At 37.5% G+C, this 15,897-nt stretch overlaps 1 protein-coding gene across 1 annotated transcript in view; it reads left to right on the forward strand.

Annotated features, from left to right (window-relative positions):
* Positions 1-8,246: 8,246 nt before the first annotated feature.
* The window catches only part of TPX2 (TPX2, microtubule nucleation factor), a 52,110-nt gene continuing 44,459 nt past the window's right edge, over positions 8,247-15,897 (forward strand). Inside the window, exons 1-2 of the mRNA XM_023523290.1 lie at positions 8,247-8,394; positions 11,168-11,263. The gene's annotated coding sequence lies outside the window, so the exon portion shown is untranslated. The remainder of the gene's footprint in view (positions 8,395-11,167; positions 11,264-15,897) is intronic.

The following is a 15,897-nucleotide window of genomic DNA, read 5'->3' on the forward strand; positions in this document are numbered from 1 at the left end:
TATTTAATGATGTGGGAAAATGCTCAAAACATAACACTTTGTAAAAAATAGGTTACAAAACTATACTGAGAATTATTGTAATTTATAAAAAAATGTATATTACATGCAAAATATAGAAGAAGGAATTATAGCAGAATGCAAAAAGGTGGTTATTGCTGGGTAGTAAGATTATGGATGATTTTATTTTATTTTTTATATTTTTCTGTATTATCTAAACATGACTATATTTTTAAAATTGGAAAACAGTGTTTTAAAAACTTGTTTGCTGAGATTTAGGTGATGAGAAAATGCTTATGGTATAATGTTAAGTGGAAATAAAAGTATACAAAAGTAAATGTGTGACATGATCTCAATTCTAAATAATGCTATGCATAGGAAAAAGAGTGGAAAATCAATATGATAAAGACAAAATAAAAATGGAGAACCCCCTTGCACAGATGCTAAATAGAAACAGAACCAGAGTGGTCATTAAACTGAAAAGATGCTCTACCTCACTAGGGAAAATGCAAATTAAAACCTCAGTGAGATGCCATCTCATACCTCTAGAATGGCAAAACTAGAACTTCTGATCAAATCAAGGGTGGTTGGAGAATGTGAAATAACTTTAGAGAAAAAATTTATTGTTACCTAGTCAAGTTGAAGATATCCATGATCTATGACCCAACGATTCTATTATTTGATATATGCCCCGAAATAACTCTTGTATATGTGCAAAACACAAGTATAAGAATGTTACAGCCTTACTACTTGGAATAGCAAAAATTGGGAAACTACCCTACTGTCCATTATAACAAAATGATTCAATAAATTACTATTTGTTCATACACAGTAATAGGATACGGTGAGAAAATAAGTGAACTTAGCTACACAGAGTATGAAAGATCTCGGAAACGTATTGCACGAAAAAAATTGCAAAAAATAATGCAGTCCGATTTCATTTTTTTATAGTTTGAAAACAGGCAAAACTAAGCAACGTCTGTTGAGGATTTGTGGTAGCAGCCTTTTCCGAGATGGCCCCCAAAGAGCCCTGCCTGCTGGTATTCATGCCCTTGTGTAATCGCCTCCCACATTGTTACCAGAGTTGTGTATAACTGATAACAAATGGCAGAGATGATGATCTGTCATTTCCAAGACTAGGTTATACCTCTGTCTGTCTGTCTGTCTGTCTGCTCTCTCATCACTCACTGTGCAGGTAGCCAGCTGCCGGTCTTGTGAGCAGCCCTATGTAGTGGCCCCCGTGTGGTGAGGATATGAAGATTCCCAGCAGTCAAGTGAGGATCCTACCCCACTCTAGCCTTCAGATGCCAACAGCTGACAGTTTGACTACAATCTTATTTGAGACCCTGAGCCAGAAACTGTATTAAGCTGGATTATTAAGCTGGATTCCTGACCCTTAAAAACTGTATGAGGTAATAAATGTTTATAAATTTAAGCTGCTAAATTTGGGGGTAATCTGTTCTGCAGCAATAGATAGCTAATACAGGGATATATGCGTACATGGGAAATTATAAAGACATGTTGTTATGTTATTATATAATAACGTTATGTCTCATGTTATTATAAAAGAATAATAAACATGAAATTCAAGATAGTCATTATACACCAATAGGGGAGCATACAGGATAAACCAAGGAACAGGATACAATTGGGAGTTTGAAAGGTTGTGGAAATGTTCTTATTAAATTAAATTGTACATATGTACACAGAATTTGTCGCCTTGTTATTCTTTTTATATATTTGTGTGTGTATTTTTATATATGTACTACTCAATATCTAATACAATAAATTTTTTAAAAAGAGGAAGGAAATATACTAAAATGTTAATAGCGGAGATGTAGCCTCTAAAGGCTAGGTTATAGTTATTTTTTCTTTATTTATTATTTCCAATATTTTCAAGTATTACAAATAAGGCATTACTTTTAAAATAAGAAATAGATAATGTATAAACAAACAAATATATAAAAATATAAAAGTACTTATATATGTGCATGTATAAATATAGCTATATATGAGGGCTAATGTTTGCATTAAAAGATCTCTAAAAGATACCCACTCATCTTCTAACACTTATTTTAAACTGAGGAGTGGGCTTTGGTGATGGCATGTGGTGGGAGGATTAAGGTATTTTCACTTTTTACTTCATATATGTTTATGAACCCAGATGGATCTGGCTGCAAATCTTAACTGTGCTGTGTGGTCTTGAGCTTCAGTTTTTTTTAACCCATTTCCCTTTTGCCCTGAAAATACTTGCTGGCCGTGCTCGCGGCTGCAGCATTTACCCTGAGATAACTCATGGATTACATTCCTAACCTTACCCCTAAAGTTTGCCATACATCTCCCATACTTTTCAGAGAATTATATCAAAACAGGTCTGGTGCAGTTGAGGCAGCTCATTTGAACAGAAAACAGATGCTGGATGATCTGAAAAAAAGGGTCGCAAAGGGGACGACTGTAGCCAGATTCCATGGTGAACTTATGGCACTGAAATGGTGCAACAGAAGGTGACAATGTTGTCAACATTCCACAATGATACTGTGATTGAAGTAGACAATAGAAATGAGAAGACTGAGAAGCCATGTGTCACTGAGGATTATAACGAGAACGTGGGAGCAGTGGGCTCGGCTGATCAGACGCTTTTTTCTTATCCAACAGTGTGCAAAAGGCACAAATTTTGATATAAGAAATTCTTTCGCCATCATCTAAACATTACAGTGCTGAACTCCTACATCCTATTCAAGAAGGACAATCTTGAGCACATGATCAGCCATGTAAACTTCAGGCTAACATTGATTGAAAGAATGCTGGAAAAGCATTTTGAGTCAGGGCAGCAATGTATTTGAGGTTATCCATGCTCTGATGATGTCACACCTCTTCACCTGTCTGGAAGACATTTCCCCAAGAGCATACCACCAAACATCAGGGAAACGAAATCCAACTGGTCGCTGCAAAGTTTGCTGCTCGCACAGGGACAAGGATGGCGAGAAGATCTGGAGAGAAACGTGATATTTTTGTGCAGAATATAATGTTCTGCTTTGTGTTGTTCACCACACACACACACACACACAAAAAGTTATTAAATACTGATCATCATATACGTTTCTGTTACATTAGGATTAGAGACAAGTTCTGTTCAGAAATAACTCCAAAGAACAGTTTTTATATTTTATTTTCGAATTGAAAACCAGTCAGATTTGCTTTAGCCTCAAAGAGCATGTTTATGTAAAATTAAATTAATGCTGGTCGCGAGCTGCGCTTTTTTTTTTTTCCTAAACGAGAAATAGGTTAAAATCTGGAAATCAGAAATACTAGCGCTTACCTGGTAAGGGTGTTGCAATGATTAAATGAAGTAGTACAGCACCTACCATATACTCTGACGCTATCATAAACATGTACTATTTTGCAATTTAAAAATACTTTTTAAATAGAAAAATCTGAAATATTAAAGAACCTTGACCTAGGCAATAAGTCAGTGACCACTGCAAATGCAGAGTGTGGAATTTCAAGAGATTTCCTCCTTCCTACTCTCAAAAGAAGACAAAGGCACCACTTGAGCCTGCCTACCACTGATCTTACATGAGCTTATTGAAAAGAAACCCCTGTATCAATAGTCTCTCTCCATCCCCCAAACCCCCATCCCCTGGCAACCACCAATCTGCTTTCTGTCTCTGTGGATTTGTCTATTCTGGAAATTTCATATAAATGGAATCACATAATAACTGTCATTTTGAGTCTGCCTTCTTTTACTTAGTATAATATTTTAGGTTCATCTATGTTGCCATATGAATTGGTATTTCATTTGTTTTATTATAGAATATTATTCCATTGTATGGATTTACCACATTTTATTTATCCATTCATTAGCTAGTGGGCACTTGGGTTGTTTCCTGTAGTCTATTACTTTTAATCACAGTGTGCTAAAGTCTTTGTAATCTTTCCCCACAAATAGATTCCATGTCAGCCACAAAAGAAGAGACTAGGAAACACGCTCAGAGCTCTCTTTGCTTGGTTGATGGCAACTGTGGGAGACAGAGTGGTGCCCCCTTCCCCAGGGATTCTTTTAATGGCTGTCACCATTGGCTTACACCAGCAACCTTCTACAGGGACCCAGCTCTCTACAGGGGAGTGTCCTTGGGTCATCACAGTCACCTCACCTGGAAGTATCTGATGGTTACATTGCCACCCAGAGCCAGTGACCAGCTGGCATCTGTTCTTTATGAAGTAGAAGGCCTCCATGGAGCTAGAAGGCAGGTCCAGAGTTCTGGCCTGGTGACCACTGATTAGATGGTAGAGGGAGTGACAGACACAGTGTGAAGGAGTGGATTTGGAAGGGGCAAGAGTAGAAGTTGATTCTTTCTCTCTCACTTTTTAAAAATAGAGCTTGAAGAGCCCAAATAACTTTCTACCCCACTGGCTTCTCCTCCTCTCTGCAGACATCTCTCCCCTACCAGACTTCCATTATAAAAAACAATACATTTAAATCACACAAATAATACATGGCTACATTCTTTTTTAAAAAAATTAAAAGATACAGCTCAAATTATTTATCCTTTCTGTCCACTAGTTCAATTTAGTTCCTCCCCTCTAAAGTTCCCACACTCATCATTTTCTTTGAGTTCTTCCAAACCTTTCTCTCCATGTATACACCCATGTTTAGGACAGTGTAGGGCAGTGGTTAACAGTTTGACCTCTAGAGCTGGCCTCCTTGGGCTCAAATCCTGGCTGAGTCACAGATAAACTGTGTGACCTTGACAAAGTCGCCTAACCTCTCTGAGCCTAAATTTTCTTAATCTATAAAATAGAAATGATAACATTATCTACCTCATAGAGTTACTGTTAAGATGAAATGAGTTAACGTGTGTAAAGTACTTCAAACAGTGCCTGGCATACGATAAGTGCTATATGTTATTACTTAAAAATACCCATAGGAGTATTGTTTTGCATATTTTTTAAAAGACATAATGGTTTCATAATGTATTTTCATCGATCAGCAATTTGTTTTTTAACTCAAAAATGTGTCTCAAAGATACCTCTCTGTCAGTTCAGATCTACTGAACTCTTTAAACGGATGCTTAATATTCCATTCTATAGATGATTTATTGAAATACCCTCCTACATGGACATTTAGGTGGTTTCCAATTTCTCACAACTATAATGCAACAACCTACTAATTGATTTCCTTATTTCTACTCTCATTCCCCTTCCCTCTGTTTCAGCACAGAGCCAGAGTTATTTTATTAAAAGCAAAGAGTAAATCAATGCTTAAAACCCTCCCAGGACTCCGATCTCATTTAGAATAAAAATCAAAGTTCTTATAATGGCCTAGTGGTCTGCATCCTGCCCCAGAATATCTCTGGGCGCATATCCCGATACACTCTCCTTGTCCATTTGATCCACTCTTACTTCCTAACTAGTTCTAAAACATGCCTGTGATGGTCCTGCTTTTGCACTTGCTGTTCCTTGTGTCTGTTCCTCAGTTATCTGCATGGCTCACTCCTTCATCTTTTTCAGATCTTTGCCCAAATGTCCTTGAACTACTACCCTATTGAAAATTGCAACCCCCTTTTATGTAAATAGGGCAAAACAGTGATAGCTGAAATTGTGGATGGAATGGATCAGATGTGTCTGTGCTGCTTTCCAGCTCTAAAATTCTGCTTTGGTGATTTCAGATCTCAGTCTCTCTCATTCATGAAGAACGGGAACTTGAGACTCAGCCTAGAATGTAATCAATGCAGAAGGAACGACAGGAGAGGAATCGCTTGGACCAGGCTCACCTCTTGTTAATTTGGAAGGACTTGGGAGGTTCTTGCATACATCTTGGCCTCCTGGCATTGCTTCATTCACTCACTCGCTGACTCACTGAGAACCTTCTGCCTGGACACAACACAGATCTGATGCCCTCTCCCTCCTAATATAAAGCAAGCTATCTCTACTTCCACCCTCACCATGGGCCTGGCTACTGTGTGGCCCTGAACATGCCTGAAGCTCTGGTGGTGTGTTTGCTGAAAGTAGGCAGCAGTAACACAGGCAAACTCTGCTCTCTATTTGTTCACCTCACCTCTCCCTCATTTTTTTGCCATCTACCATTTGGGGCCTGGAGAGCAAATGGCTTTGCATTTATCACCTTCTAATACACTACATCATTTATTTATTCACCTTATTTAGTGTCCGTCTTCTTCACTAGAATGTCAGCTTCTTGAGGACATTTTGTCTGTCTTTTCACTGCCATCTCCTCCTACTACTCAGTGACTGACACAGAGTAGGCTCTCAGTAATTGCTACAGTGACTATGCCTTTGTGTAAGTGGATGAGTATGTCTCTTGGAACTAAACTTAGAAATAGAAATCTTAGGTCGCAGGGCATACATATTTGACTCTTTAATAGCTGTTGTTAAGTTGCCCTCTAAAGCAGCCTGAGTCCATTTACTCTCCCACCTGCTGAATTACTTTACAAATCTTTGATACTATCAAATTTTTAATTTTGGTCAATCCGATAGGTGAAGAATGATACCTCCTTGTTGAAATTTCCCATACCACTAGTGAGGCCAAGCACCTTTTCATGTCTTTATTTTGTTTCTTCTTTTAAGAATTGTCTATTTTCTCCATTTTTTTCCTATTAAATCTTTTTTGTCCTTTTCTCACTTATTCATAGGAGATTTTTGTTCTTTTACATTCTGTGTTCTAATCCTTTGTCATATGTGTTGGGAAGAATTCACCCCAAAATCTTTGTTTTCTTTTTGTCAACAGAATTTAAAATTTTTGATTTGGTCAGTGTTTTCCCTTTAGTTTTTCCCTATGTCTTACTTAAAAATTTCCTACTCCAACAATATAAACATATGCTTTTAAAACTTAAAACTTTTTAATTTTTAAATATCTTTAGGGTTTAATTCATTTGAAACTTGTTTTTGTAACTGGTATGGGATGGGATAAAAATCTAACACAATATTTTTCCCAAACGGAAAGCAAATGTCCTAACATCTTTACTTGTCTATGTCCATCTGATTTGAAATTTTACTCAGCATTTACTAAATTCTGATATACATGGCGTCTGCTTCTGTAAATACAGATAAATTAGCTCTATTAGCTTAGCTCCCTCACAGGCTACTAACGTCTTGCTGTATTGGTTCTTAATGGACCACAGACTGGTACGGGTCCACGGACTGGTAGACCTGTCCATGACTTGGGGTTTGGGGACCCCTGCTGTAGTTTTCCCATATGGATTTTGCTGATTGAATGCCCACGGAGTCAATTAACCACACTTCAAAAATTACTGTAGTTTCATTATATGTTAATGTTTATAGATCTGGTATGGCAATTCTCCCTTATTATTTTTTAAAATTCAGATGCCACTTCTTGTGCTTTTTTTCTTCTATATATATCTTAGAACCACCTTGGCAAGTTCCATAACAAAACCTGTTGGGATTTTCATTGGAATTGCCTTGAGTTTTTAATATGAAGAACTAACATCTTGAAAATATTGGATCTTCCCATCCATTCATAAGGTGCATCCATCTCGTTTAATTATTTTTAGAGTTATTTAACTAAGTGTTAGTTTTTAATTTTCCCATAAGGTCTTAGGCTTATTTTTTTAAATCTTTGTAGCTTTTGTTTATTATGATCCTTTTGTTCTCGTCCTTGTTACTGATGATACATAAGCCCAGACATTCTAAATTCAAATCCCATCTCCTCCACTTAAGTGATTTTAGACAAGTTTACTCAATTACTGAGTCTTTGTTTTCTCTTCTACAATACGAAGATAACATCAGCGACGTAGTAGTAGTAATTAAAACGGAAGGACGACGCACCCATTGAAGCGCGGCTTTTAAAGCAATATCAGGGCGTGGACTGGATAAAGAATTTGAGACACTCCTTCAGGGCCGAGAAGTTGAGGGTGAGTCTACGTTGCCTGCAGAGGACTCCATATTAAAAAGAAGTGAGTTCCTATGAATATTCAGGCACAAGCACAACTACAGGAAGAATAATAAACAAATAAAGAATTTTCTTCCGTGAAAGTTTTGCGGAGATCCAGGATGAGCGGTGTTCTGTTCTGTTATCTGAATCGACCCCCCCATCTCTTCAGTTGGTCCCACCTTTCTCAAATAGTCTGAAGGCAAGCATCCTGGACTTTGTAGTAAATTCCTTATTAGAATTGTTCCAATGGGCCCACGCAGTCGCCTGAAACTACATTTCCCAGGAGCCCCCGAGAGGCTTGTTTGCTGTTCCTCATCCTGACTTCCGGCGTCCTGCGATCTCTAGAGCCAATAAGGACGCTGGGATTGCCGATTCTCGGCACTCTGATTGGTGCATTCGACTGGAGAGCCTGGGTTCAAATTTTCAACGGTACTGAATGAATCCCTCGGCGGCTCTTGCGGGTGCTCCGTTGTTATACCCGAGACGAGGTGAGCTATGGGGAGAAAAGGGGAGCCGCTGGGTCGCGGGGTTCTCTCCTCCCTGACTTTTGAACGACTGGAGGTCGCCTCCAAGCCCCCAGCGCTGTCCATGTCGATAGGCCCTAGCTTCTGAGGCTTTTGTTGAAGGGCGCAGTCCTGGCTGGGTGGAGTGGGAAGCCGAGCGTCTGGCTACCCTTCTCTTTGTTACAGGATTTCCACGGGAAGTCTGTTGGCACCGAATTTAGGCAGCTGTGTCTGGAGGTAGAGGTGGAGGTCAGCCGCGGGAAATAGGGAAGAAGGAGTTGCGAGAGACTGTAGGCTAATAGTAACGGTAACAAGTATTGCTATTAGCAAGAACACATGAAATAAGCATTTACTGGGCTAAGCACTCTGCGTGCGTTTTCTCGTTTAATTGCGCAGCAAGCGTTATAGCCCACATTAGAGAACAGGAAACTAAGGCCCACAATCTAGATAAGTTTCTTCGAGAACTGGGAGAAACAGTAGTCCCGCCCTCAAGAAATGTAGCATTTCGTGGAGGGAAACAGATGTCACAACCAACTACATTTCTAAACTATTGTGGAAGATAGAAAGGCAGATGAGGTGGTTTGAGAACATAATTGAGGGAGAGTTTAATTCCACTTGAAGTTGTCTATTAGGGATTTTATATTCTGTTTTACCCATATCTGCCCAGCCCTCCCCCTTTGTATAAAATAACTAGGTATTATCCCATTCTAATTTCTTGTCCTAGAACAGTGAGCCCCAACCTTTTTGGCATAAGGGACGGGTGCTTTTATGAGAATCTAATGCCTGATGATCTGAGGTGGAGCTGAGGCAGTGACGCTAGCACTGGGGAGCAGCTGCAAATACAGATGAAGCTTCCCTCCCTCTTCTGCTGCTCACCTCCTGCTGTGTGGCTAGGTTCCTAACAGGCCATGGACTAGTACCAGTCTAGAACATGTAGATTGGAAAAGAAAGAAGTGTGAATTAGGCTACAATATTGTAGGATTGTTTTGCCCCTCTTTTCTTTATGTATGGTTTCTTTTTCTCACATTTTTCTAGTAGTTAAGTACCAAGGACTTCCCCCAAATCAGACCTATATAGGACAAGACAGCATCTGAGTGCTCTACTGATTTTGCCTTAAGGCAATTGCTTGGTGTACTCCCAGATTCAGCCTTACCTTGTCTTGATATCCTATGGCTTTTTATTTACTACTATAATAAGGATATCCTTGTGGTGTGGCCTCAGTGTATCACACCCCCTGTCAAGTTTTTTGGAGTAGCACTGTTGGGTGTGTCAGCTCAGTATTAAGCTCTCACTCTTGGGATCAAAATTTATTGTGGCTCCCCACTCATTTAGCTAGTTAATTGACCTTTGAGTGTATACTGTGTGCTCAGGTTGGTTTTAGATACTGTGGGTGTACAGGTGTATGATGTACTCAGGGTTTTCTGGTATGCTTGAGGACAAAAGACTGATTCAAATTGACAAGTAACAATCAGAATAAGATAAGACAGCATCTGAGTGCCCTACTGTTTTGTATTTTAAGTGTCCTGGCAATTTAGAGATGAGGGGAGCTCAGTGAGGCTTAAAATAGACAAGAGCGGCTTTGTGAAGCAGGTGAGACATACACTGGCTCTTGATAAGCAGAGTTTGGTGAGACAAGAACTAGAACAGTCTTAGTGCGTAGAAATCACCCACTTAATATCTGTTGAATTGGATAGGCAGGAGGGCATTATCTAAATTGACTACAAAACTGCAGGTATGAAAAACTGGATGTTTTTAGCTAGGTTGGCAAATTTGTTTAAACTTTCAAATCATATAAATAAAATAGGGTTATTTTGGCCAGCCTCATGCTTAAGTCTGTGTATTCTAACCTTAATAAAGTTAATTTATCCTACAGTTGCAATTAAACTTCTCCAAAAGACGAGATTATGTGGAAAGTTCTTTCATTTCTTGTTTACATACCAGGAGAGGTTCAGAGTTCTTCGAGATCTCCTGTTTTTTCTTCAGCCTTTCCTGGGTCACTTCCCGAATTATTTTTGAATTCCTGGGAAAGAAAAGAGAAAGAGAGATTTAAATGCCCTTTGGCATACTTAATATTCTTTGCCATGGGTCAAGGTCGGAAGCAGAATTGACTACAGGGAGATTGAACAGCCCAAGCAATTCTGCGAATAGATCTGTGTGTGACAGGGACATAGAGATCAGCAGCCCAAGGTACTTTGTGAAAAAGCTATGGATAACTGGGAGGGGTTCCATTTTTGTGTGTTTGCATAGAGAAACTTGATTAGAGGGAGACTAAATATTAGTGAGAAAGGTATAAAACTGTATGTAGGAGCTTACTTTAGAAAATTTTTTTAAATGTTATTTCTACTTTATAAAATAAAAAAGGTAGAAAAAGTTTTTTCATATTTTAAGTATGCCTATTTGTCCTGTTTGAATAGGATGGAAGTGCACACTACCACCCCTTGGTGTCAGTGTTTATAAATTGCACATTTTGGAAAGTTTGCTTTAAAGTGGGAATAGGTAATATCAAAGACACCAGGAGACAGCAAATGTACACTGAAAAATTTAAAAGAACACTTTACACTGTTGAACAACTGTCTGTTAAGTTTGGCATTTGGTGGGTGTGTGTGAGGGAATCCATGCTATTTAGACTTTAGCTCTCAGAGCACTCTTTGGTTTTGAGAGTGGATATCCCTGGTCTTATAGCTCCTTCCTGTTCTCTGTTAACCTTTTTTACTACAGAGAATTTGAACCTGTTTCATCACCTTTCTGCTTCTTCCAGGTTCCTGATAAGAAGTACTTACTAAATTTCAAGATTTCAGAAGAGAAGTGAAAGAGTATGTTGCAACTGTGATTGGACTGACAGATTAAACCCCAGGTAAGGTTGTGTTCACAGTGAGTTAACATTAAAAAGGAATAAGGGGAATATTAATATATTAGCTTCAAAAGTGTTTAAATAAGTTTAACATATCTTAAAGTAACGTGTTTTGGAAGAAAATTTGTTTAATATTAGAAAAGCAAAAGAAAACAATATAACCCATTATCCATCCCACTTCTCATATAAATTATGGCTGACATTTTGATAGATATCTTTTCATTGTTTTTCTCTGCCTATATTTGGTTCTAAAGCACCATGCACAAAAACCTTCATTATTTTTTCTTAATAATTATGAACTTTTTTTATGCCTTTCTGCATGAAATACTATGCAGTATTCCATTATATGGTTCTACTGTAATATTTTACCCAGTGAATCATTGGTCAAAAAGAATGCATATTTTTTAAGACTTTGGTATATAACACCAAATTGCCTCATAGGAAAATTATGCTGATTTACATACTAACAGTGTATAATTCACATGAGCATATTTTAAAAATATGTGATACATTCGTATTGTGCAAAAATCAAAATAATATAAAAAGATTTATAGTAGTTAAAAATCTTCCAACCCTGTCACTATCTACCTCACTCCCTGCCATCCACAGGTAATCACTTTTTTAGGTGTGTATGTCTCTACTTCCCAAATCTTTTGAAGGATACGAATCACTACAAGACTGAGTGATTGAGATTTGATGAGGGTTGTAACCTGCAGCTCCACTGTTAACCGTTATAAACTCTTAGTTTCTTACTATTGGAACATCAGAACACTTTGATATTCTACAAAGATTTCCTCTTAGTATTCTACAAAAATCTACAAAAATTCTACAAAAAACATTTGGCCCAGAGGTAAATGGCATTATTGATTTCTATCCAGGTCCCATTAGTTGTGTAAGAGTGGATTATGGTTTATAGAGTCTGGATAAATTAAATAAAGCAGAACTGAGTTTGTTATTCTTCAGAGAGAGTGATATGAAACTTACAAATTTGAGAGAGAAGTGATAAAAAATATATTTGCTTGAAGTTTCTGGACAGTGATGAATTAGAACAAGTGTCCATGTATCCTGTGCTGACTTCTGAGTGCTTGGACGGTGAAAGATTGTCATTGGATTTTAAATTGACCCAATTTTGGAAGCTTCTTAGATCTGTTTCTGTAAACAGATCCGATTTCAACATAGAAGTTAGCGAACATAAATGTGGAAACACAAAGTCCATTAACTTCCTTCAGACTTAGTTTGTGACTTTGATTAATAGTTAAAATTGCACACTGGATTATGTTGCCATTTACTGCCTCCTGCTGACCTCCTTTGTTCAAAAAAAAATGTAAGTGTTTTCTCCCTCGGTAAGATGAAAATAACTCAACTCTATTTAACTTGTGGTACTGTAATAAGATCTCTTATCTCCTGTGAAAGTGGTAGAGGTTGTCTCTGGGGAAATGGCACTGCTTGGGATGGGACCAGCTTAACAAACTATACTTCTAATGAAGTCTTGACTTGCTCTGTTTAGTCTATTACATTACCAATTGTTTAACTCATGATTTTTCCTCCAATAGAAATAGGCAGGACACAGCTCACAAGCTGGCTAGTGTTAACTCGTGATTTTTCCTCTAGTAGAAATAGGTAGGACACAGCTTGAAAGCTGAATAGTGAGGTGCCCAGTTGAGAACATCTATCACACTAGTCTTTGTTTTTTTTAGGAGCTGCTAGTCTACCAGTTCAGGCTTGCTTAGAATGCATCCTTTTGCCACTTCCCCCCACTCCCTCTGAACCTGCACCTTTTGATTTATAGAGCTCGTCAAAGGCTAGTTATTTTTGGTTTGAGAGTGAAGAGAGGAGGCAATGGAGGTTCATTTCAGATGACTGTAGAAACAGGTTACATTGCTCCTTTTTTAATTAAATTTATTGGGGTGACATTGGTTAATAAAATTTATAGGTTTCAAGTATACAATTCCATAATATGTCATATGTATATTGCATTGTGTCTTCACCACCCAAAGTCAGATTTCCTTCTGTCACCATATATTTAACTCCCTTTACCCTTATCCACCTCTCCCTACTGCCCCACTCTGGTTACCACTAAACTGTTGTCTGTGTCTATGAGTTTTTGTCTTGTTTTTTTTTTTTGTTTTGTTTTGTTTTCAGGTTTGTATTCCAAATATAAGTGAAATCATATGTTTTTTTGCAGTTTTCCTCAATTGCGTACTTTTCCTCTTTTTGTTTGGCCTTTCCATTTATCTCTTCCCCTAGAACAAGTCAAAATTCATGCTTAGCCTGTAGAACTCCACATGTCTATGTCTTTTAGGTATCGCTTCCATCAGTAAACCTGCTCTGACCCTTCTTCACTTTGTTCCCCTTCTCTGCACTTCCATAGTGTATTCTTAGTTGCCCTTGGTTTATTACCCATTACAGCAAGGATCACCCTGTATCATAATTGTATTCTCCGTTCAACTGTGAGTTTCTTAAGGGAAGGGATTATGTATATCCTTTCAGTCTTTGTTTTTTGGAGACCAAAAAAAAAGCTATATGATATGATGGATGGTACTTAATAGGCAGTTTTCAAAAAGAACCTACCTAGTTCATAACAGATGGGAGAGAATTTTCCATCATGTCTATTGTGGGATTATTGGGCAGAAAGAGCTATTTTTTAACTTATAATGAATGTGTCTAGATTTGCAAGAGTCTGAAGCTATTGTGGATTCAGATAATTTTGAAATGTGATGCTGATTCTCTTGCCTGGCAGCTTAATTTGTTTGGGGGAATGTGGTTGACGCATGTGCTTTTTTTTCAGTGAGACCTGTTGACAGAAATTCAATCTTGATTAAGGGGTGCAGGAAGGCATCCAGTTCCCACCGTGCATGAGGCTCTCTCAGTTAAACAGTTGACTTTGGCCCTGGCTGGCTCCATTTTCCACTAAGCCTTGAGCTCTTTCGTTTTTGAAGGTTTTACATCCTAATATTATTTATGGGAGAGGCAGTGGGGGTGAAACTGGCATAATCCCATAGTTACTTTTGGCTTTGTTTATGTGCTTATGCTGTCATCCTTTATTAAGGAGAATCAGACTTCTCAATGGATATGTATTTATTTATTTGTTGTGGGGAGGGGACACAGGGATGGTTGCCTTAGTTGGCCATAGTACACCAAAAGATAGCTCAAAAGAAGCTTTTTAAAAAAGAGTTCATGCTAAAAAGAGTATTGAGATTTAAAAATTTCACCTAAATAAAGATCAGGTGTATTTAGCTTTCCTGGTATATTTAGAATAGGGCTTTTAATCTGTCAGAGCGTTCTTTATGATTTGTCAGTGATGCTTAGTTTTTGTATAGAGCAGAGTTTATTTTTTGTCTAACTGGTAAGATTTGGTTACCTACTTAATTTTTGAAGGAATATTTGTAGAAAACCCTATATATTATATTGACCTCTGGTCTTAAAACTCAACACTACTGCACTAGTTGGTGATCTCGGAGTAGCTTAACTTCTCTGAGTCTGTTTCCTTATTTGTAAAATAGTGATGATGATATCTACCTTCTGTGTTGTTTATTTCACTTAAATGAGATGATTTATGTGAAGTGCCTGGTAAGGTGCTTGGCCTGTAGCAGACAGTGTTTGGAAGTTATTATTACCTATAAATGGTTTTGTCTCTTGTTCCTTGATATTTGATATTGATCTATACAAATGTTTATTTTAAAATAAATAAGAGAGGCAATGTATGGTGCAGTGGATAAGGACCCTTTAGGGGCTCACTGGGTTCAAATCCTGGCTCTGCTACTTGTTAGCTGTGTTACCATGAACAAATAAATCTCTCAGTGCCTCTACTTCTGTAAAATGAAGGTAATAACAGTACCTACTTCATAGGGTTATTATGAGGATTTAGTGAGTTAATACATGTAAAACATTGCCATCAGTACCTGGCATGTCATTAAGTACTTAGTAATTAGTAGTTATTATTTTTAACTCTTTTCCCAAGTTTATGTACTTTTTTTATTAAGTCAGTTCCTTGGAACATTTTATTTTTATACAGAAAAATTAAAAAAGAGAATGTGTAACATTTGGATATGTGAAGTTAGAAGCCAATTTATAAAACATGTAAATATGAAGCAATATTTCCAATAATCGAGAGGTTTAATAATTATTGCTGTATTTAAAAATATTTTTAAAAATTCCAGAAAGCCCAGTGACTTCTGGACTGTAAACACAGATTTTGGGGGAAATAAATACTACTTAACTAGTTCTTTAAACTAGAAATGTATGCATTTGTATAATAAAACATATTCAAAGAGTAGAAAAGTTCATATAGTGACCCAGAAGTCCCAGCTCTCTTCTCAGTCTGAAATACTGTTAACACTTTTGTGTCTCCTTCTGCAATAGTCTTATGTCTCTACAAGGGTATATATTACCCTTTTCCTCTTTTTAACATGAATGTAAGCACACCCTTCTGCATTTTGCTTTTCTTATTTGATAGCTCTTGGAGCTCATTCTGTACATATAATCACATATGTAAAGTTATCTAATTTTAAAGTTACTATTTCATTATACATTTGTGCCATAATTTTTTCAACCAATCTCCTATTGGTGGACTTTGGGTTTTTAGTTTTTTGACTTTTATGAATAATTCTACAGTGAACTTCCTTATACTTACATAT

The sequence above is a fragment of the Pteropus vampyrus genome, unplaced genomic scaffold (assembly GCF_000151845.1).
Source record: "Pteropus vampyrus isolate Shadow unplaced genomic scaffold, Pvam_2.0 Scaffold388, whole genome shotgun sequence".
Taxonomy (NCBI): domain Eukaryota; kingdom Metazoa; phylum Chordata; class Mammalia; order Chiroptera; family Pteropodidae; genus Pteropus; species Pteropus vampyrus.